General features: G+C 40.0%; 1 pseudogene; it reads right to left on the bottom strand.

The window, feature by feature from the left end:
- Positions 1-233: 233 nt before the first annotated feature.
- Positions 234-643, bottom strand: LOC125406882 (histone H3.3A-like; annotated as a pseudogene).
- Positions 644-22,783: the final 22,140 nt, after the last annotated feature.

Consider the following 22,783-nt stretch of genomic DNA (forward strand, 5'->3'; position numbering starts at 1 on the left):
ACACTTTGCTTGCATTAGTGCTTTACATCTTGCATTTATATTAAAAATTCACACACAAATGAAAATGGAAAAAGATTCTTGTCTCCTATTTTTCCAATTTTTCCACTCGCAATCATATACTTAGGTACCTTTTGACCCCATGGGAAAAATACCTAACATTCAGAACTACTGATAACAGGAAGAAGAGGAAAAAAAAATTTGAGAATGAAATGTTTCCCCCTCATAGTGGACTCTTAAGCACGTTCTCCGCATATGCGGCGTGCTATCGGGATATCTTTTGACATAATTGTTACACGTTTGGCACGGATAGCACACAGGTTGGTAGCTTCAAAACGACGAACCAGATAGGCCTCACTTGCCTCCTGCAAAGCACCAGTAGCTACACTCTGGAAGCCCATATCTGTTTTGAAGTCCTGAGCAATTTCTCGTACCAGACGCTGGAAGGGGAGTTTGCGAATCAGAAGTTCAGTAGATTTCTGATAGCGTCTGATTTCACAGAGTGCCACAGTACCAGGCCTGTAACGATGAGGTTTCTTCACCCCTCCAGTAGAGGGCGCACTCTTGCGAGCAGCTTTTGTAGTCAGTTGTTTTCTGGGTGCTTTACCACCGGTGATTTATGCTCAGTCGGCTTTGTACCAGCCATGGTACGGGCACCTCCTTACTTACCCCCCTTCTGCTGGAGCTCAGCAAACGAGAGGCGGCGCTGGCATTAGAGCGCAACGGCTGCGAACACAATTCGTATCCACCATTTTTTAAGACTGGGTGGTTTCCTGCTCACAGCTGCATATGCCAGGCCAATTGGCCCACGAACTTCCAAGGATTTTCATTTTTCCACTCCCTTCTTGCAGTAGAAATGCTGGGATTATCTACATGCTCCACCACATCTGGAATTTGATATGTTCTGGGACCTAACTCAGGTCCTCACATTTCTATGGCAAGCGCGTTACCCACTGAGCCCCAGCCCTACTTTCCACTTTTTAAACAGTAGTCTTAGTTGGTAGTGCTAGACAGTCGGTCCTTTATCTCATCTGTATTAGTTTCTCTAGAGGAAGAGAACTTGTAGAACAACATATATACATGTATGTATGTATGTTTGTATGTATGTATAGGTTTATTTGAATGACTTATGTGCTGTCCAGCTAGCCCAACAATGGCTGTCTATCAGTGAAAGGTCCAAGAGTCTGGATCCAGCAGTTGTTCAGGCTATGAGGCTGAATGTCTCAGCTTCAGCATATGATGGAATCCCAAAGATTCAGGCTCCAATGCCAGCAAAGGAACAGACTTGCTGGCAAGACCAAGAAGAAGCAGTCAAAGAGAAGTTTCCTTCTTCCACATCCTGTATATAGGCTGCCAGCAGACGACTCCGATGAGAAGTGAGTCTTTCCACCTCAGAAGATTTGAATTAAAATTATGTCTTTCTGACTCAGAGATCTAGATTAGAAGTGGATATTCCCACTTCAAATGATTTAAGTAAGCAAAAATCCCTCACAGGTGTGTCCGGCCATTTTTGGGTTTTAGATAATTCCAGATACAGTCAAGCTGACAAGAAGAGCCATCATGTCACCTGCATCTTCTGCTCTTCCTCTTGTCAGTCATGTGTATCTGTTCCAGGGAAAGGCACAGAACATGTGTGTGCTGGGAAGGGGCCCACATCCTAACTCTTCACTGGTGACAGCAATCACTTGATAACACTTGGTTGTGATGAATGTGAGGTACAGAGAGGATGCATATACTTAGCTATAAAGATTACTTCTTGCTAAAATAGCATAGGATATGGTATACTAAAATAATCTTGTGAATAAGGAAGGGAATGGATATATGTGTACAACACAGGATTTCCTAGGCCATGTGTCTATATTACATCTCACCCATCAGTGGTTATTGTTGATTTAGATTGTAATATGGCATTTAGCCTTCTTTACTAATTATTCAATGTGGTGGTTTGAAAGAAAATGCCCCCCCAAAGGAGTGACATTACTAAGAGGTGTGGCTTTGTTGGAGTGGCTATGGCCTTGTAGGAAGTGTGTCACTGTGGAGGTGTCTTTGAGGCCTCATATATGCTTGAGCCACATCCAGTGTATCAGATCACTTCCTGTTTCCTTTGGATTGAGATGTAAGAACTCCAGCACCATGTCTGCTTGTATGCCACCATGTTGTACCATGATGATGCTGGGCTGAATTGAAAATGGAAGCCACCCCAATTACCTATTTTTCCTTTGTAAGAGTTGCCGTGGTCATGGTGTCTCTTTACAGCAATGGAAACCCTAACTGAGGCAGTCAAACTGTCTTCATTTGAGTCTAGGTTCTTTATTGATAAGCCTGGAGGTCTTCACCAAACTGTTTTCCTGAGCCTTGCATTTACTTATTTCAGTTACTAGAAGTGAGAATTCTAACTGTGCTTACTTCACAGAGTTATTGACCTTTAAGAAGAGCAGGCAGTGGAGAGGCGGCTTGTGATGGTGTTCTTTGTCCCTGGGCAGAATGCCTGGAGGAAGACAGCTGGATCTGACAGCAGCGGAGTCTGATTTATTCTGTATCTGTGAGTTTGTCTTTTCAATGTATCCCTTAATAAGCTGGGTTTTAGACTTTTGTGTGTTCTTGCTTCACGGACTCTCTGGAACTCAGAGTCCAAATAAACCCTTCCTTCTGCCAGTTGCCCTGGCCATGGTGCTCCATCATAGCCACAGAGACATGCCTGTCGCAGGGACTTTCCACTAACACTGTTGATAAGGTTTGGTGCTTAGAGCAGAGGAGAGCTTGTATTCCACAAAATGATACAGTTTAAGTCTTTGCTATTAATTTCTTGTTTTCAAATAAGACTGTACTTCTAGATTTGAAATTTTGAGACCAAATGTTTAGATGTTTGGAGTAACTGCTAGCGGTTGTTCCCTTTCATGCTGCCAACTCTAATTTTAAAATTTTGCATAGCCATGCCACGTTTCTCAAAAGTCAGAAAGTAACATAGGTTTAATATTCCAAGCAAAAGATATGTTCTGTGTTGTTGTTTCTTTTTTCACTCTTTTTGGCTTTTTACTCTTTGGTCTTCGGGGGCCCACCACCCAGCTCCCAAATGAGCACATGTGCAGATCTTATTCTTACATATTCATCCTGGCCTTAGCTTGGTTTACTTCTAGCCAGCGTTTCTTAAATTATCCTGTCTGCCTTTTGCCTCTGGAGTTCTCTCTGTTTCTGTATACCTTTTGTTTACTTTTTACTCTGTGTCTGGCCGTGTAGCTGGGTGGCTGGCCCCTGACGCTCTCCTCTCCTTGTTCTCTCTTGCTCCTTCCTCATTCCAGATTTCCCCTTCATTTATTCTCTCTGCCTGATGACCCCACCTATCCTTTCTCCTGCCTTGCTATTGGCCGTTCAGCTTTTTATTAGACCATCAGGTGTTTTAGACAGGCAAAGAATCACAGCTTCACAGAGTTAAACAAATGCAGCATAAACAAAACAACACATATTTACATCACTGAACAAATGTTCCATAGCATAAACAAATGTAACATACCTTAAAATAATATTCCACAGCAGTTCTGTTCTAATTATTATCTCTGCCTTCCCTGGATTCTTTATTCCTTTTCAGTTTAAATAACTTTGTCAAGGGCTATAGGTTTATGTTATGTATGAATTGATGAAAAAGTATGATATTTATGAGTTGAATACCTGTTGTCTTTGAATTAGTAAGATCTGAGAATAAATTCGTTCTGCTAGAAATAATAACATATTTTCTCATAATTAGCATGACAACTACACCCAGTTATCTTCACATTAAAATGCCAGTAGATATTATGTTCTATACTATTGATTGCATACTGCAGAACTAACTCAGATTCGATTGATACTTCTTTAAATTAGTAAGTTTCAAAACATTTACCCCTAATCTTTTTGTTTCCATGACTTCAATCTTAAAATATAAACAATGGAAAGCCTTAGACAGTTGCTGAGATTTTGAATGGATTGCTGTGTAATAATTTGTAACTTCTCAATTATTTTTGAAAAATGAAGTTCTTCTGGCAAGTGCATAAAATGCAGAAATGGTGATTGGATGTGGTTTGTACAGTGATCCTCAGAGGAGGTGGGAGAATGAAAACAGAGCAGGACTTCCACGTTCTACAAGTTTTGCGGCTATAGTAAGCTCTATGAGTCTTGTCGGGAGGGGAGACTCACTTACGGGCGTACCCCTAGCAACTGGCATAGGATACCTGAGCTGCTTTATGGATACTGGTTAGATAAATATTTCATAACAAATTGAAATAATTAAAACAAAACACTAAAAGGGGAAAGAGAGCATGCTTTTGAAGCAGTTAGGTTTTGCTAGATTTTTTGATAGAAACCATCTCACTGGGAAGAGAGAAGACCCCACCCTTCAGTTGGTCCCATATATGACGCTGCTGTAGTTTGGGGATATCGCCCACCCGTAACCCCTTTTGCTTTTGCTCCTTACATTCTTGGCTGATCTTAAAACTGCAGATCCTGGGGAAGAACTCCCTGTTTCTCTTCTCTTTGCCCTCCAGAGACTGAGTTCTCCTGTCTTAGTTTACATCTCTGTTACTGTAATAAACACAATGATGAAAAGTAAACGGGGGAGGAAAGGGTGTGTTTCATCTTACAACTCCTAGGTCACAAACTAACATTGAGGGAAGTCAGAAAATAAGATGGAGACAGGAACCTGGAAGGAAGAACTGAAGCCGAGGCCACTGGCTTCTTCTCAGACCCAGGCTAACAGGTGGCTCTGATGGGCATCAGAATGCTGAAATCTCTCGGGGCACACAAGTTCCTCCTTAGGCCAGCACCAGATTTCCAGACTTTTTCTTCTCCCAGTATGAGATTCCCATGAAAATTTCAATTTCTTTAGATCCATTGCATCAATAATCTGAGAGCTGAAAGAGGTCCATGTCTTTTTAGAATGTTCTCGTTTCTGTCAGGAATCTCACTCTGGGAAAAGAATAAAGGCTGAGGCCTGGTGCCATCCAGGGGACTTAGTTTCTTGGAAAGACACGTTCTCCTGACAGCTTTTCAGGTCACCTCAGGAGAGAATGGAGCCCAGGAGAGGATAATGGGGGAACCACAACTTTACTAGATTTTGTGGTTGTGGTAGTTTAATCTTTTAGGGATATCTTGTTCCTCTGTCTTTGGTTCACACTTCCTCTTACTCAGTCCCTTGCTGATTTTATCGCCTTCCTTTGTTCTTTTGTTTCCTCATTTACTTACTTACCGAGATATGTGTATCAGATCTGGTGTTTTGTCTGGCAATAGAGGAATGAACAATGTGCTTTTCCCAGTTTTGCAAAGAGGCAGACTGATTACCTAGGCAAAGCAATTCCTGGCACTGGTTGTGGTAATGAATGCTGCTGATTGAGTTCCAGGTGGTTTGCCCAAACTACCCACTTTTCTTCAGTCCCATTGCCACCCCCTTCTTCTCCATCTTTGTAGGCTATTCTCAGCTCTGCATTTAGGAAACCCTAAGCTACATGTTTTTTATAATTAATTAACTTTTCATTTCTCACCAATACAGGGAAAAGTCAGAGGCAATGCGCACACCAACTGAATGAGGACGCATTTGAAGGATAACTTGGGGACTCCAAGGAAGCTGGACTTGATGGAGAAAATTCATGTTTTATAAAGATGACTTTGAAAACAAATGGGAAGATTAATTCTTAGAGATTCATAAAGGCAATTTCCTTTTTTCTTTACATATATTTTACAGGAATTCAATGTAAATATAAGTGGGATATTTGAAAATAAAACTGCCTCTGGGAAATCTACTAATTGTAAGAAAACTATGTCAATTGCCCTTTTATTTGTATTTTATAGGTTTGGTGAAGTTAAAGTTAGACTGAATGTGCTTAATTCCTGACAATTAAAGCAGAAGCCTCAAAGCAGCCATGGAGAAGGGGCTGTGAAGTCAGGGCAACCCTGCCTTCGCTGTGCAGGGAAGGATTAGGGGGCATCAAGCCACTTTGCTAAGTTTGGCTGCTTGGGTGAACATGTAATCCACCTAAACGCTTCTTTAAGAATGAGCATCCTAAATGTTTTGTTTTATCAACTCTGTTACACCATCACATTTGATTACTAGATTTTCTATTACATCAGAAATAAAACTGACATTGCTATAATCACTACCATGCCATGGTGCCTAGAAAGACTTTCGCTATAGTACCAAAGATGGAAAGGAAAGGTAGAATGGGAAATCATCCCTCTAATTCCCCCTTTCTATCACCGTCTAAACTCTTCAGTTGGTCTTCTTTCCCTCTTGCATTTTCTTACCAATGGGAGATTATTTAGTTGCATTAAACCTCATTGATTATTCCAAGATGTGTTTGACTTGCCCAAATTACCCTAGGTCATTTTGGGAAGCCATCTGTAGTCAGAGCCCAAGATGAATATAAGAAGATAAATTAGCAAGATCCACCACCAACACAGATAAGAACTGATAATTTCAGGAAACAAAACAGCGGTGCAGTTTAAGGAGATGGAGCTAACCAAGGTATAAGTGGCAGTGTGTGGGACTCTGTAATGACTACAATCTTGTTGAATCCAATCTAGTTTTCTTGCACCTTTTCTAATTGTATAAAGAGCTGACAGTGTGTTCAAAGGTAAGAACAGTTATTCTTCATGGAGTTTGCATGCACTCGAGGGACATGCAAACATGTTTGCAAGATATTTAACCTTATTAGATAATACAAAGTCATACCTCTCAAGCTATGGAAAGTCATTCTCCAAAAGGAACCCTCGAAAGCCCTCAGAACACCTGCTCTGCATCTGTAACTTTGCTGGTCCTCTGTCACAATGAAAACACGGAGTTGGTTTCTGTCAGTGCTGTACTAGGTGTGAGATGGAGACGGTGCCAAGAGAAACAGTGATATGTCTTCTACAACCTCAACACTGTTCAGGTAGTAACCCCCCCCCCCGTTCTACAGTCTGTCCCACCCTTTTCCCCACTGTTTATATGCTATAAGTTTAAAGTCACTACTGATTCCAGATGTGCGCCCAGTTGTCTCTTAATGGGAACAGCTTCATTCAATCTTATGCCTTAGAGTTGAAAAGTGGGTTCTTCTCCCCACCAAGTGTCTATTTCACCCCCTTTTGGGCTTAGCTGTTCTTATACTTAAGTTGAATTTAAGACTTTATTATACAACCCAACATATATCAGTTAGTCTTTATAAATGTCCATGTTCTATTCATTAAAAGGCACAAGAACACTGGCTACTCTTCCAGAACTCCCAAGTTCAATTCCCAGTACCACATAGTGACTTACAACTATCTGTCACTTCAGTCCTAGGGGACACAATGACCTCCTAGACATCAGACACACATGTGGTGCACAGATATACTGTTAATCCCAAAGGAGGTAAGAGAAAAACCACTAGTTCACATCATCATGACCAAATTAATAAAAGCAAGAAATGAATTAAAACAAGCTTTTAAATTTATGCATATAGATTGCCTCCACCTAAGGTAGACAAGGGATCACCATTAGGTGTGAGGAAGGTAAGGTTTTTGTAGCTCAGAGTAGAGGGTTGCCAAATAGGGGGAAATGGTGGGTTACAGGAGCAGAACTTAAGCATAACAAGCTTGATGTGGGAAGTCCTTCTGTATATGTGTTACTTTTCTTGGTTAATGAATAAAGAAGCTGTTTCAGCCAGTGGCTTAGCAGAATAGAGCTAGGCAGGGAAAACTAAATTGAATGCTGGGAGAAAGAAGGCAGAGTCAGGGAGAAGCCATGTAGCCCTGCCAGAGACAGATATTGGACAGAACCTTGCCAGTAAGACACAGCCACGTGGTGATACACAGATTAATAGAAATGGGTTAAATAAGCTGTAAGAGCTAGCCAATAAGAAGCTAGAGCTAATAGGCCAAGCAGCAATTAAATTAATACAGTTTCTAAAAGGTTATTTTGAGTCTGGGCAGCCAGGAACCAACAGGCAGGCTCTTACAACACAAGTTAGTCATAAAGACCTTCTGAAACAATGGCATAGCTGCCAGCATGCAAGTAGATAGCGAGGTAGTTATAACAACAGGTAGTCATAACTAACTTTTGAAATAGAGGGAGGGTTGCAAGATGATTGCAACTTTTTGAAATAAAGGCATGGTTATCATTTCCTGGAACATGCAGTACAGAGCCATTTGTAGTTAAGGTTATAGGTGGCATAGCCCAATCCTTGAGAAACAGAGGTTTAATTATAAACAGGAATAAACCTCATTTATCTTTACTATAATATGACTTTTAACTTAAGATGGAGGCAGGTTGGCTCACCAATACATGCAGGTGAAACACCCATATACATAAGAATAAGGGGAAGATTTAAAAGGCACAATGTTTACATGCAAATCATTGTCTGCCTTCCCAGCCACTCAGAGAAGGTCACTGAGCGTCTCATCATCTTCCTGACTTTGTTCCCACAGAACTTCCCATCTCAGCACCACCATCTTCTCTTTGTTGGCTACTAACCATTTTCTCTCCTGTTGGAATTCAAACTTTCTTGTGGCCTTGCTGCTTCTACAAACACCATGAACTTTTTAATTTCTAAGCTATCTCTTCCTGTTTTCATTCTTACTGTGTAGTATTTATATTGATCTGTTGTTGCATGTATTTCAACCACACTCTCCATTTCTCAGGCAGCATAGCAATATCATAGCAAATCCTTATTAACATAAATGAGGCATTTTTTGAGTTTTGAGGTATTATCAACATGGGACTCATCTCCAATTATTAAATAACTCTGGAGTCCTGGAAATATGCTCATGAGCCCAAACATCTATTCACTGGAAGTGAGACAGCAAAGATATGGAATCAGTTGTACCAAGAAGGAGAAGTCATTCCAAAAACCAAGACTGTTTTTTGCCTTTTCACTTCCTCATTGTGTTAGAATATGAACAACAGAGGACAAAACTCTTCCAGAAAAAAAATTCATAGACCAAAGGGAAGTATGTACTGTCTTGAACTTTCAATTTATCTTCCCTGTTTTGCAGTTTTGAATTTTTGCTCCATAAATTTCATTTGTAGTAAAAGTAATTTTGTAAGACACACATTGGGTCACCAGATTTGGTTTCATTAGCAAACGTGACATTAACCTAGGTTAAAGTAATCAAAGTAGTTGCTCAGAAACTTGATTTTTTATGAAAGTTTTGACAATATCAGGATGGGCCCAGATAAGCATATGGCTGAATGGTTCATGTTTATGACTTCCATGAGATTCATTGAAAATGAACATTTAAAAATGATTTATTTTATTATGGGAATGTATGTATGCACATATGTGTGTGCAGTTTCTCATGGAGGCAAGAAGATCTCCTAGGACTGGAATTATAGGCATGTGTGGCCATCCCACATGGGTGCTGGGAAGAGTTCACACTGTTTAAGTATCTCATTACTCAAAGTGACTTTCAGAGTCAAGTCAATGCATTATCTTTACAAAAGAACCTAATGTTGCTTTCCATGAAAAAAGTCTAAAAATAATACGGAAAGATGAAAGACTTTATATAGCAAAAGTAGCTGGAAATGTAGCTTAGTGGTTGAAGGTTTGCTGAGCATGCATAAAACAGCATGCATGTACACACCATACACTTGCATATACGCATACATACCATACACACAACACACACATACCACACACACAGACCACACACACACCACACATATATGAATATACCACTCACACACATTTATATACATGGGCACATTCACATACCACACAATACACAAATACACCACAAACACACCACATATACCATACACACACAGTACACACACATGCACACATACACTATGCACACACACATATACCACATACACATTACACACATGCCAAACACACACCACAGATGCACACACACAAAACTGACAAAAGGAAGAAAGTTGGCAGCCATGATTGTAGCACAAATAATAAAAACCCAGAGACAGATATTGGGGGTTCAACCCGAAGATCAGTTTCCTGATGGTATCAGGTTGCTTTGTCTGTCTTTTGTTGATTTGCATTCATTGATCTAATGTTGGCATTTGCCACACTTCCTATATAATCCAGAAGGTTGATATGTTTTATTTTTGCCATTCCCAGAAGAGACATTATTCCTAGGAATTCCTTGTCTACAATCCCTTCTAAGATGTCCCATTCTACTGCAATTAAAACATTTGATATTTTGATGTCTCCTCATACCTTTGGAAATTGCTTCCCCTACTCAAGCCTCAGTATTATAGACAATTGTCTCAACATTCATTGTAGGCAGGATTCATTTATCCATTGGTGCCAATCTAACCTTTAAGGGTCCAAGTATCTTTTTGCATTTTAAGTTGACATTTTCAAAAACCAGAGATCCAATAAGTACTTGTCTGGCTTCTGGGTGTGTTACTCCTATTTGTACAGCCTTAGTCAATCTTTGTAAAAAGTCACTAAAGAGTTCTGTCTGGCCCTTTTACGCCCTGGTATATGATTCAATTTGATTTCCTAGTTCTTGAATTCTGTCCCAAGCATTTAAGGCATAGGGACAAGATTTGTTCATTGTAAAGAGCTTGAGCCCATGGGTCAGAATATGTGCCCTTGCCAAGAATGATCTTGGGAAGCCTCAAGTGCTTTTGCTTTTCCCCGTTGTTCTAAAATTTTTGCCTCTTCTTGGAAATACCATTTCCACAGTAGTTGTGGCCCATCTTCCAGGACTGCTGAAACTAATTGAAGCCAGTCATGTGGGTTTTCTAGCCTTATTGCTAGAAGCCCATGTCTTTACCATCTCCCTAACAAATTTGGAATGCAAGCCATAAGATACTTAATTTCTTTTAGATATTAATTCCTACAGGTACCCATCTATCTTCTTTGGATCATTCTGGGCATTTAGAACTTGATGTTTTTTCAAGTAGATTACAGGGTAGGAAGCTTGGTGTGGGAGATTTGTCTGTATTCTGTCAATCGTGTATTTTAATAAAACACTGATTGGCCAGGCAGGAAGTATAGGTGGGTCAACCAGACAGGAAATAGAGGCGGGGCGATGAGAACAGGAATATTCTGGAAGGCAGGAAGCTCCCTCTGCCATTCCTGTACAGACCACCAAAGAGACAGCATGTAACCTGCCCAGCTGAAAAAGGTACTGAGCCGTGTGGCTAACATAGATAAGGATAATGGGGTAATATATGTTATAAAGCTAATAAGTAGCCAGAGCTAAGGGCCAATCAGTTTATAATCTTATGGAGTCTTGTGAGTGATTTTCTTTGGGGTATGCCGGCTGTGGGGTACCGGGTGGGACAGAAATCCCAACAAGCCAGCCCTCATGAACAGAAGCTAAAATCCTGGGTAAGTCATCTCTGACAGGCAATGTTAAATCCTGTCCTTGTGCCTTCATTCCCTGCTCATCAGCTCCAATAATTTCCTCAATCAGTTCAAATCTTTTTACTACTGTCTTTTGTAAACCTGAATCTCCCTTGGTCTGTATATATCTCTAATGATTTCATTGCAGCACCTAGCTTTTGGTCCTCATTCTGCACATGTGATTCTAAGTTATGAAGTTTTTCCTTTAAAGATAACATCTCATCCTTGGACATTATTTGGATAGCATGTAGACTGCCTTCCTGGAGAAATACTCTATCTGCTAACCTATCATAACTTTTAAACAGATTTTGATTGTCAAATTCAACAGAATGAATTCTTTCAGATAGTTTTACAGTACCCTTTGACATTGATTGAATTTGTTTGTCAAATTAATGTTATCCTTTTCAATAATTATTAATTTTTTTCAGGTAACTTTTGATTTTCAATGGTATTAATCCTGTCAACTAGCTGTTCATTATTAGTCTGTAAAGACTGTAACATTTCTAAAAGTGCCTCATTCTTGTCTCTGTTATGAAACCATTTTCTTTAGGATATAATAGGAAAAAGAAAATTGAATCCCAATATACAATAAATGAATGTATCAGAAAAACTATATAAGCCTTGCAGAATATAATCCATAGTATAAGAAAAAATGTTATTAAATTCCTGGATGGTATTATTGTCTGCCATTATATAACTTTCAAGTTTATTGATGTATTTATTAATCAAACAATTACCTTTGTCATGAGATTTTGGTAAATTGTTGTAGGTGTAATAATTGTCCAGCAGGTGTCGCAGTTGCAGCTGTGTGGCGAAGAGATGCAACTGGTGGCCGCAAGAACAGTCCCGCACCACTTTGGTTTTGCTTGTTGGTGCCTGGCTAAATATGCTTTGTTTGACAAATTAAACTAAATTAAACAAATTCTATACACGGAGCAAGGAGCCCAGAGCTCACGAGCAGGGAGTACAAACTGGAAGCCTTGCAAGTCGCTGAGTGAGGCAGGAAAAGCGGCAGTGTGGGGTAAGTGCGGTGAGCCTGGGAGATTTCGCCATGCTTAGCTCTTGCAAGTAACCACTTAGTAGGTGAAATCAAGTCAGGCAGGCGCGAATGGGAGACCTTCTGGCCTGCGGAACTTTTGGACCTTTTAAACTGGTCCATCCAGTAGGTGTGGAGCTGGGATTCATGTGGGCATCAGATGAAAATGAACACTAAAAAGAAATCTCACACTACCTCAGAATTGAGTATAATAAAGGGTTATTTATTTAGGGGTAGACTCACAGATGACAGTCCTCTGCATGATCGGGAAACAGGAACCAAATCCAGCACCTGGAAGAGAGTGAGTGTGAGCTTTACATCAGCAATTATAGTATAAAAGGCCATGCCCAAGTGGGCTGGTATCTTAAAAGCTACTGACTGAAGGAGTTTCTACAGCAAAAGATTTCCTTTAACAAGCTTTTATTTTTAATCATGTGTATATGTGTGTATCTATGCATGGATATGCACTTGTGTGTGTGTGTGTTTGTGTGTGTGTGTGTGTGCACCCAAGAAGGTCAGAAGTTACAGACAGTTATGAGAAGGATGCTGGGAACTGCACTCTGGTCCTTCCTCTGCAAGAGCAGTACTTGCTCTTAACTGATGAGCTATCACTTCATCCCCTAGACACAAAATGTGACTTCAGAATCATAGTCCACAAAAGCAGAATAAGGGGATAACATCAAACTGCAAAGATTCTGCACAGAAAGAAAAATAATGGAGCAAATTCACAAAATACAGATTGGAAAAGTTATTTGTGAAATGCATGTCTAATAATACTCAAAATACATAAGGTGCTAAAATAACTCAATATCAAGAAAATGAATAGCCTGATAAAAAACAAGCCGAGGACTTAAATCCTCACTTCACTTCTCACAGAAGGGAAGGAGATGCACATTGTTAAGAACTAAATGGAAGAACATGGGTCATCATGGAAATGAAAATTTAAACCACAATGAGCTGTGACCTCACACCCACTACAAGAGTTGCTATCAAAACCAAAAGTGGCTCTGACATTTCTAGAAGACGGATTTTCTTTACAAACTTCCTGAGCCCCTGGCTCTCCTCTCACAGACTTTCTGCTCCCTTTTTGGTGTGATCCCTGAGTCACAGCTGCAGGAGTTGTGTGGTGTAGACATATCAGTTGGGAAGGACACCACGTGGTCACTTGTTCTCTGTGTTTTAAGAAGCTACACACATGAAGTATGGCAACATTGGCATAGTTGCCTAAACAAGACCTGAGCAAAGGCAACACCACTAGACAAGCTAACTTGGGAGGGGCAAATCTCAAGGAACCTCAATTCTAGACAAAGATCTGCAGGTAGCTAAGGAATGCCAAGAACTAGAGAAATAGCTTCTCCCAGGAAAAGTCCTAAAATTGGCTATCTAATACCAATTGGATATTCAATGTCTGAAATCATATGTAAATGGGTAACTTTATCTGGACTGAGCAAGTTGTATTTATATATTTAGGAATACACACACACACACACACACACACCATGCACAAGTAACAACAATGAAAGGAACAGAGGCCATGAATTTGAGGGAGCAAAGGAGGGCTACATATGAAGGATTGGAAGAAGAATATGAAAAGGGGAAATTATATTTTAATTTTAAAAAAATATTTAAAATAGAAAAACAAAAGCAAACCCACCAAATGAAAACAAGTATTGGTGAGGGTGTGGGGAAAGGACCTGTTCCTGAGAGTGTAAACTAGGATAGACCTCATAAGAAAATGTACAGGGCTTCCTCAGAATCTCAGAATGGCTGTTTGACATCATAATTCCTCTTCTGATTTAGTGTGACAAAGAGATAGCTAGCTACATACATATGGTCTCTGAAGCATTACTCATAACAACCAATGTACAAAAGGAACCTAAGCATTCATTGTCACCAGACTGGATATAAGAGAATGTGATATTTATTTAGAGTGTAATACAGGTCAGTCTTCAAAAGGAATGGACTCATCACTTGCAGCATGACAGTTCTAGAGGATATTTTAGAGTAAGCGAAATAAACCTACACAGAATGACACTATATTAACACAGTCTCTTGTAAGTGTGGAATGTAAAAATATTGAACTCAGAGTAGAGAAGAGTGGTAGTTACCAGAGTCTTTAAGATGTACTGGGATGTGTCCTAGTTAGGGTTTCCATGTCTGTGATGAAACATCATGACCAAAAGCAAGTTGGGGAGAAAAGGGTTTATTTGCCTTACACTTCCACATCACTGTTCATCAGTGAAGAAATTCAGGACAGCAACTAGAACACTAGGAACCTGAAGGCGGCAGTTGATACAGTGGTCATGGAGGGGTTCTGCTTACTGACTCCTTATGACTTGCTCAGACTGTTTTCTTATAGAACCCAGGACCACCAGCCCAGGGATAGCTCCATCACTAATGGGTGGGGCTTCTTTTCTCAATCACTAATTAGGAAAATGCCACATGGCAATACACAGATTAATGGGGATGGATTAAATTAAGATGTAAGAGTTAGCCAATAATAAGCTAGAGCTAATGGGCCAAGCAGTGATTTAAATAATATAGTTTCTGTGTGATTATTTTAGGGCTGAGCAGCCGGGAACAAACAAGTGGCCTTCCCTACAACAAATTGGTGCCCACATGGCCAACTAAAATCCACTTAAAACCCGAAGAGGTTGGGAAGGAATTCTAGGCACAAAAAAAAAAAGAAGAAGGAAAGGAAAAGAAAAAAAGAAAAAGAAAACAGAGCTAAGTATGGCTTAATACTGCAGCTTTTTTAAGAGAGGTTTTCCTGACTCAGCAGTAGCAGAAGAAAAGATGTGCCTTTTTGAAATGCTGGCTTTCTGGGCCATGCAAACTCTGACTCTTTTAGGAGGTCCTGCTATGGAGCATTTAAATAGAGTTTGAGAACAAAATGATACAATTTGCTTAATGGCAACATAGACTGGCTGGGTGCCTAAAAATGGGACTGTGAGCATGGCTTTCAAGGGCAGCAAACATCTCTACTATGCTGGACTGAGTGGAGCAAGTAGACAGTGCCATATTTCCCCTAGCAATGGTGCTGCTTAACTTCATAAGAAGGGTTTAGCATTTTAAGAAGCACTTCTGGTCAGAAAATAATTGCAGATACACAATAAAGACAAATTCAGACATAAAAGACCTCTAAATGGGTCACAGTGTTGAATAAATGTACGTAGGCTTGGGAGAGAGAAGAAAAAGAGTGTAGAGAGTTATAAAAAGAAGTAAGTGGTTTATAAAAAATAAAACAAAGTTTTTAAAGAGACAGAGTATAGACAGTCATAGATTAAAGGAGTAAAGACAATAAAATAACTATTAAAAAGTAATAGAGTAAAAACAAATAAGCCATGCAAAGATGGAAAATTCACAGAGAGTCTAGAATATGTATATTATTATGTTTTCTTTGAATTTTTTGATAATGAAGGACCTAAGTACAGAGAAACATTTTATTGTATGAACTGCTAAGTTAAACCAACATAAAGGCATCTTGATTCCAAAAATTGAGTCTAAAGATATGTTGCTTTGGAAAAGAAGTTCTTTTTTTGTTTCCACAGAGGGTGAGAAGCTGTGGATTCATTCCAGGCTAATGTGGTTTGATGGAACAAGAACCCCTGGAAGGTTGCCTTGAACACCCCTCAAAAAATTACTTTGCCCAATAAACAACAGGAAGCAGTTTGGAGAGAACTATGTCCATATTCTCTATAAATGTTGGTTTACATATAAGGGGGTTTGATATACAGATTAGCATTGGTATGGATCTTGGTTTATTGATGCAAATTTAAGATCAATCTAGTTATATGTATATTTCTGCTCTTGATTAAGGTGTTGTGATTGTGCACCTCATTTAATAGTGTAATGTATAATTAAGAAATATAGGTAAATAGAGAGTCATCTATAATAGTCAAGCTTGTAGTCTAGTTAGATTTTCTAGATGTACAGAGATGCATTTTTGGATGGATAGGGATTCTTCAAATCTTTCAAAGACTACAGAATATGCCATTTAAAATGTTTTAAGAACTTAGGACTTTTCATGACACTGAGACACATCTGCTCCTGGTAGCACAGCATCAAATACTTCAGGAGGAAGATGGGCATCAAAGAGACTTCTTGTGGAGTTGGTTAGTCATTTGGACAAGAAACTGCTCTTGCCTGGACTGCTTAATGAACAACACATGCAGGACCCACAGAGAAATGACTGCTGAATTTGCTTAAAGGTGGTGAGACCACCACCCTTTGGGGTTCCTGTCTCATGAAAGAATAGAAAAAGTCTGCTAGACATTCTACAAGTCACAGAAGAAATTGATTGACAAACTGTCAATATAGGTGGGACTGTTTTTGAAATTTCCTGTTTTATGGAAAAGTCTGCTGGATACTAAGGGCCTGTAGGCTAAAGATGGATGCCCCAACTGTACAGAAGACCTTTGGGTGACTGTCCAGGCAGTCAGATGTCTCTTTCAATTCTAGAGTTTTTGGAAGTTGCTTACAATGAACTTATTATTTACTTGGGTAATATTATATCCTTCTGGAGTCTTTGATGGAGTTGAAGAATTTATAGTTATAGTTTTTCTTAGTTATGATAAAAGATAAAATAGATATAAATATTGTAACTATAATTCTTGCTTGATAACTGTTTTATATAATTTTTCTATGTTAAAGTTCAAACTTTTTTTTTACTTAAACAGAAAAAGGGGGTGATGTGGAATTTCCCTCTGTATGCTGTGATTACTATTAATGAATAAAGAAATTTCTTTGAACTTATATCAGGACAGGACTTAGGTAGGCAGGGAAAACTAAACTGAATGCTGGAAGAAAGAAGGGTGGAATCAGAGAGAAGCCATGGAGCTGTCACTGGAGACAGATGTGCCAAAACTTTGCTGGTAGGCCACGACCTCATGGTGATGCACAGATTAATAGAGATGGGTTAAATTAAGATGTAAGAGTTAGCAAATAAGAAGCTAGAGCTAATGGGCCAAGCAGTGATTTAAACAATATAGTTTCTGTGTGATTATTTTGGGCTGAGCAGCCAGGAAGCAACAAGTAGCCTCCTCAAACAGGTAAGAGGAATAAATTCAAGAGATACCTTTTTTTTTTCACATGTGACTGTGATTTGTAACAATTTATTGAGCTTTTAAAATGGCCGAGAAGCCTGGTTATTCTTTATTTTACAGCTGATATTCACTTAGGAGTGAAGACAAACCATGTTTGTCTTTCTGGGTCTGGGTTACCTCACTAAGGATGATTTCTTTTCTAGTTGCATCTGTTTGCCTGCAAATTTCATGATGTCATTTTTTTTGCAGTTAGATAATATTCCACTGTTTTGTAAATGTATCACATTTTATTTATCCATTCTTTGGTGGAGGGGCATCTAGGCTGTTTCCAGGTTCTGACTATTACAAATGACACTGCTGTGAACATAGCTGAACAAGCGTCCTTGTGGTAGGATTGAGCAACCTTTGAGTATATGCCCAAGAATGGTATAGCTGGGTCTTGAGGTATATGGTGTGTGTGTGGGGGGGAAGTAATGAAAGAGAAATCCTGATGGGGGTACATTTTGGTGTTAGGGAGAAACTTGGTGCCATGGAATCACTAAGGAAGTCACAAGGATGACCTCAGTTAAGACTCCTAGTAATAGAGGAGTGGGTGCCTGAACGGCCACTTCCTAGAATCAGATTAGTGATTACCCTAATTATCATCAGAGAACCTTTATCTAGTAACTGATGGAAGCAAATACAGAGATTCATAGCCAAGCACTGGACTGAGCTCTGGGAGTCCTGTTGAAGTGAGGGAGGAGGGATTGTATGAGTGAGATGGGGGAGAGGGAGTGTCAGATCAAGGTCATGCTGGGGGAACCCACAGAGACAGCAGACCTGGTCTACTGGGAGTTCACCGACTCTGGACTGATGGCTAGGGAGCCTACATGGGACCAATCTAGGCCCTCTGCATATGTGTGACCATTGTGTAGCTTGGTCTGTTTATGGGGTTCCTAGCAGTGGGATCAGGCCCTGTCCCTGGTGCTTGAGCTGGCTTTTGGGAGCCTATTCTGCATACTGGGTTGCTTAGCCCAGCCTTAGTCCAGGGAGAGGAGCTTGTTTCTGGCCTCAACTTGTTGTGCCATGTTTTGTTGATGCTCATGGGAGGTCTGCCCCTTCCTGAACAGGAGCCTAAAGAGGAATGGGAGGGGAGGAGGGGGAGCAGAGGGAAGGTAGAAGAGGGGGGGCAGGAGGAAAGAAAGGAGGAGAAACTATGATCCAGATGTAAAATAAATGAAAAAAATTAATTGATAATAATAATAAAAAGAACAAAAGAACAATTGTAAGCAAAACCAATAAATAAAACACGAGCCGTGAAAAACATGAGTCAGGAAGCTTGATGGTTACCTCTAAGCTACAGGATTAATATGTATCATATTCTCATACAGCTGAAGATGTACAAGCATGGTGGTTAAGTTTTCTTGCTGTTTTGATTGGATATGAAATCAACTCAGACACACTTCTTGGCAGCAGCCCAGACAAGAAAGCCTGGCTTTTGGCCTGCCAGCCTATCTCCCTGCTTGTGAGTGCTTCTGCTCTGGGACTGGCATTCTTCACTGACAGAAGAACGCAGCTTTCCCAGCCTTCCAACAGGGCTGAAGACCACCAGCCCTCCAGGAATACTCTGGGCCTTTGACACCTGGCTGCTAGGACATACAGCATTACGGACCTAGTCATTGTTTTCAACCACTCTAACATGTGAAAGACCATTTTGTGGACTCCCAGCTTGAACTGTAAAAGGCAGTCTACTAAATATATTTTGTTATATATATATTCATATATTATATATATGAAAATGGCTGAGAATAGGTTTTATGTATGTATGTATGTATGTATTGTATTGTATTGGTTTTTCGAGACAGGGTTTCTCTGTGTAACAGTCCTGGCTGTCCTGAATTCACTTTGGTAGACCATGCTGGCCTTGAACTCACTGAGATCCATCTCTCTCTGCCTTCCAAGTGTTAGAATTAAAGGCATGTAACACCACTGCCTGGCTGGAAAGTAGGTTTTAACACGTTCTCAGGACAGAAAATCACATGCAAAGTAATGTATATTAATTAGCCTGATCTAGCTATCAGGATAATTAGTATACATTAAATGGTTATTTCAAAACATCATATTTCCATGATAAATGTGTTTGTAATTTTAAATATAATTAATTAAAAAATAAATTGCATAAAAGACTAGTATACTCAACGGTTTGTAGATGCTAAGTTTAGTATTGAATTGATTTAAATATTGTCTTTATGTTAATACCTATTATATTTATGTAAATAGTACCATAATAATTTTTGTAATATATGAGCTTACTTTTTAGTAGTTGTATTTATATAGAAGCCTCAGAGTTTATGCATGGTTTTGGACTCCATGATACTTCCTGAGGACCTAGGAACTAAACCACGGAGTAGTTTCCTCATCAGGTACCTTTCTGTGTTCCTTGTCAGTGAGCAGAATTATAGCACAAAAAGAATTGACCATAGTACAACCCGCCTTTGTTTTTTTTTATTAATTTCAGTTTTAGACATATCATGCTTACCTATAAGCATGTGGCCACACTAACCCCTACTCCCACTCCTTCTAAACCTCTTCTCAACTGGCCCCACTCTTGCTCTCATATCCCTCCCCTTTCACCTATTTTCTCTTTTTAAAGATCCTACACAGGCAGTCACAGCTTCTGTATGGACTTGGTGACCACACCCATTTATTAAAAAATATCCAAGTGAAAATGGACTTTTCAAATTGGGTTACAAGAAATTTATTACTTAAAATCAAATAGAAGGAAGTGTATAATATTTGAAAATTGGCATGCCAAATGAAAATATATATTTATGAAACCCTAAAAAGTCAGAAAAACTCAATCAGAAATTTATAAAAATCAAGACGAAAAGGTTAAACTAGGTGTGGAGGTACACATTTTTAATCTCAGCACTTGGGAGGCAGAGGCAATCAGATCTCTGTGAGTTCTGGGTCAGCCTGGTCTATATAGCCAGTTCCAGGCTAGCCAGGGCTACATAGTGAGATCCTATCTCAAACAGGCAAACAAAACAAACAAAGAAACAAACAAGTGAAGTTAAGTCAGTTAATAACATTGTTTATTTAATCTCCTCAAAATCTCCCATCTCTATTAAGGGGTCAAATTCACAAACAGGGCTTCTATAAGTGCAGCAGATTACCAGGAGACTAAAGACGGCATGATGATGCAGCTGTGGTCATCTGTGTACGGACTGGGTTCTTGCTTCATTTAGGTAGCTGTCATGTCAAGGTTTCTTAGATGCCAACCTAGCCCATAAGTAGAAAAAGGTCATTTCCTTACATAGAAGAATGCATCATATCATACCATATATATACAAACTCATTTAAATGAGAAAACATACTACCTTTGCTGAGCAGAGGATTAGCCACAGAGAGTTATGAGCTGTAGTGGATGTGACAGCTGGCGGGTAAAAAGGCCAGCCAAAGAAACCCACTCTTGCTTTGAACCCAGAGCCAGTGAAACAAACACTTTTAGCCCTGAATCCAGTCCCTGAGAAACCAGATTCTGAGACTAGAGCCAAAGAAACACACTTTGACCTTGGAACCCGAATCAGTCGAAAGAAATATGCCCTAGTTCCAAAACTAGAGTCAGAAAGCTAAAAAGGCCAGTGGAAGAAACACAAGATGTCCCTGAAACCAGAGCCAGCTCTGTCCCTAATCAACTGAAACATGAAACCAGCCAATCCCTGAGCAGGAAAGCCAGCCAATCCCTGAGTACCCTACTTCTGAACCCAGAGTCAGTGAAAGAAATACACCATGGATCTGAAACCTGAGCCAGTGAAAATAACACATTATCCCTGAACTCAGAATCAAAGAAAACACCCTGACTCTGAAAACAAAGCGAAAAAAACACACACTGACCCTAGAAACAGAGACAGTGAAAGAAGTATGCCTTAGGTCTGAAAATAGACCAGAAAAGCTAAAAAGGGCCAGTGAAAGCAACACAATTTGGTCCTGAAATCAGAGTCATCTCTGCCCCTGACTAACTAAACTAACCAATCCCTGAGCAGAAAAACTTCTCCCTGGGAAAATTCTGCCTTTAAGAAGCACTATATAAAACCCTCTGCCTGTTCAGTTGTGGGCTGTCCTTTCCCACCCTGTCAGAGGCAGCCACTCTCCTGGAATCCTCTTTCCCAAATAACTCTCTTTCTCAAAAGAGTCTTGGGTGAAGATCTTTATTCACCAGCACAGAATAGAATAACCTTGCTGAGATGTCCTTTAGGGCACTGAGCAGAAGAAAACCTTGCTGAGACATTGGGGGATTAAGCAAGGCTAAGCAGAAAAAAAGTAACAATGGCGGGGAGGGGGTTCCCCTTTAGGAGAGTGTAGCAGAAGAAGGGGGCTGCAGAAGAAGGGGATAGCTCTGCTAGGACATTCTCTTAGGGGAACAGAGCAGACAGAGCTCAGCTGTAGCGCTTTTCTCTAGGAGAGGAGCAGGATTGCTAATCCTGTGGGAGACCATCCCCCACCACACCCCAACTTCAGGTATCACTTGATTTCCTGGGAAGTCAGGGTACCTCTCCCTCCAGAGCTGAGCAGCCCTATTGCGACCCCAGCCTCTATAGCTGTTCTATTGCGGCTCTAGGCACAGCCTCCCCTCCCAATAAGTCAGGCTACCTTCCCCTGCAGAGCTGGAACACTCACTGACAAAAACCATTTTTGTTCCATGCTGTGATAGTAAGATCAAAAAATGACATTCGCCGGGTGGTGGCGGCACATGCCTTTAATTCCAGCACTAGGGAGGCAAAGGCAGGCAGATCTCTGTGAGTTTGAGGTCAGCCTGGCCTACAGGAGCTAGTTCCAGGTCAGGCACCAAAGCTACACAGAGAAACTCTGTCTTGAAAAACCAAAAGAAAAAAAAAAAAAAAGAAAAGAAAAAAAAAGAAATGGCATTCCAAAAGTCAGGAACAGTGGTGCTCACTTGTGAGTCTAGAACTCACAAAACTGAGACAGGAGGATTGTGAATTGCTCTGAATTTAAAGTCAACCTGATTTACATAGTGAGTGTGAAGTTAGCTTGGGCTACACTGTAAGATTTTGTCTCAAAAAAAAAAAAAACCCAAAAACAAAAAAACAAAAACAAAAGAATGCCAAAAAAAAAAAAGCCCAAGAAAAACAAAGATGCCTTTTCCAAAAATCCACCCTGTGACCCTGCAACAGCTGTCACTCGTGATTGCTGTCACCTAAGGACCTGCCACCCCAGGGAATGTTAATGTACTTGAGGTTGTAAGGCAGAAGTTTCTCAGAATCCCCAGTCTACAATGTTAGAATTATAACTATTTCTACCTCCGCAGAAATGTATTCGGTCACTGATAAAAACATTTTACTTAATGTCATGTGAGCAGAATCATGCGAACCTTTGAGAGTGACTGTCCTTTCCAGAGTTAAACC

Source organism: Myodes glareolus, chromosome 3 (assembly GCF_982192425.1).
Source record: "Myodes glareolus chromosome 3, mMyoGla1.1, whole genome shotgun sequence".
Lineage (NCBI taxonomy): Eukaryota > Metazoa > Chordata > Mammalia > Rodentia > Cricetidae > Myodes > Myodes glareolus.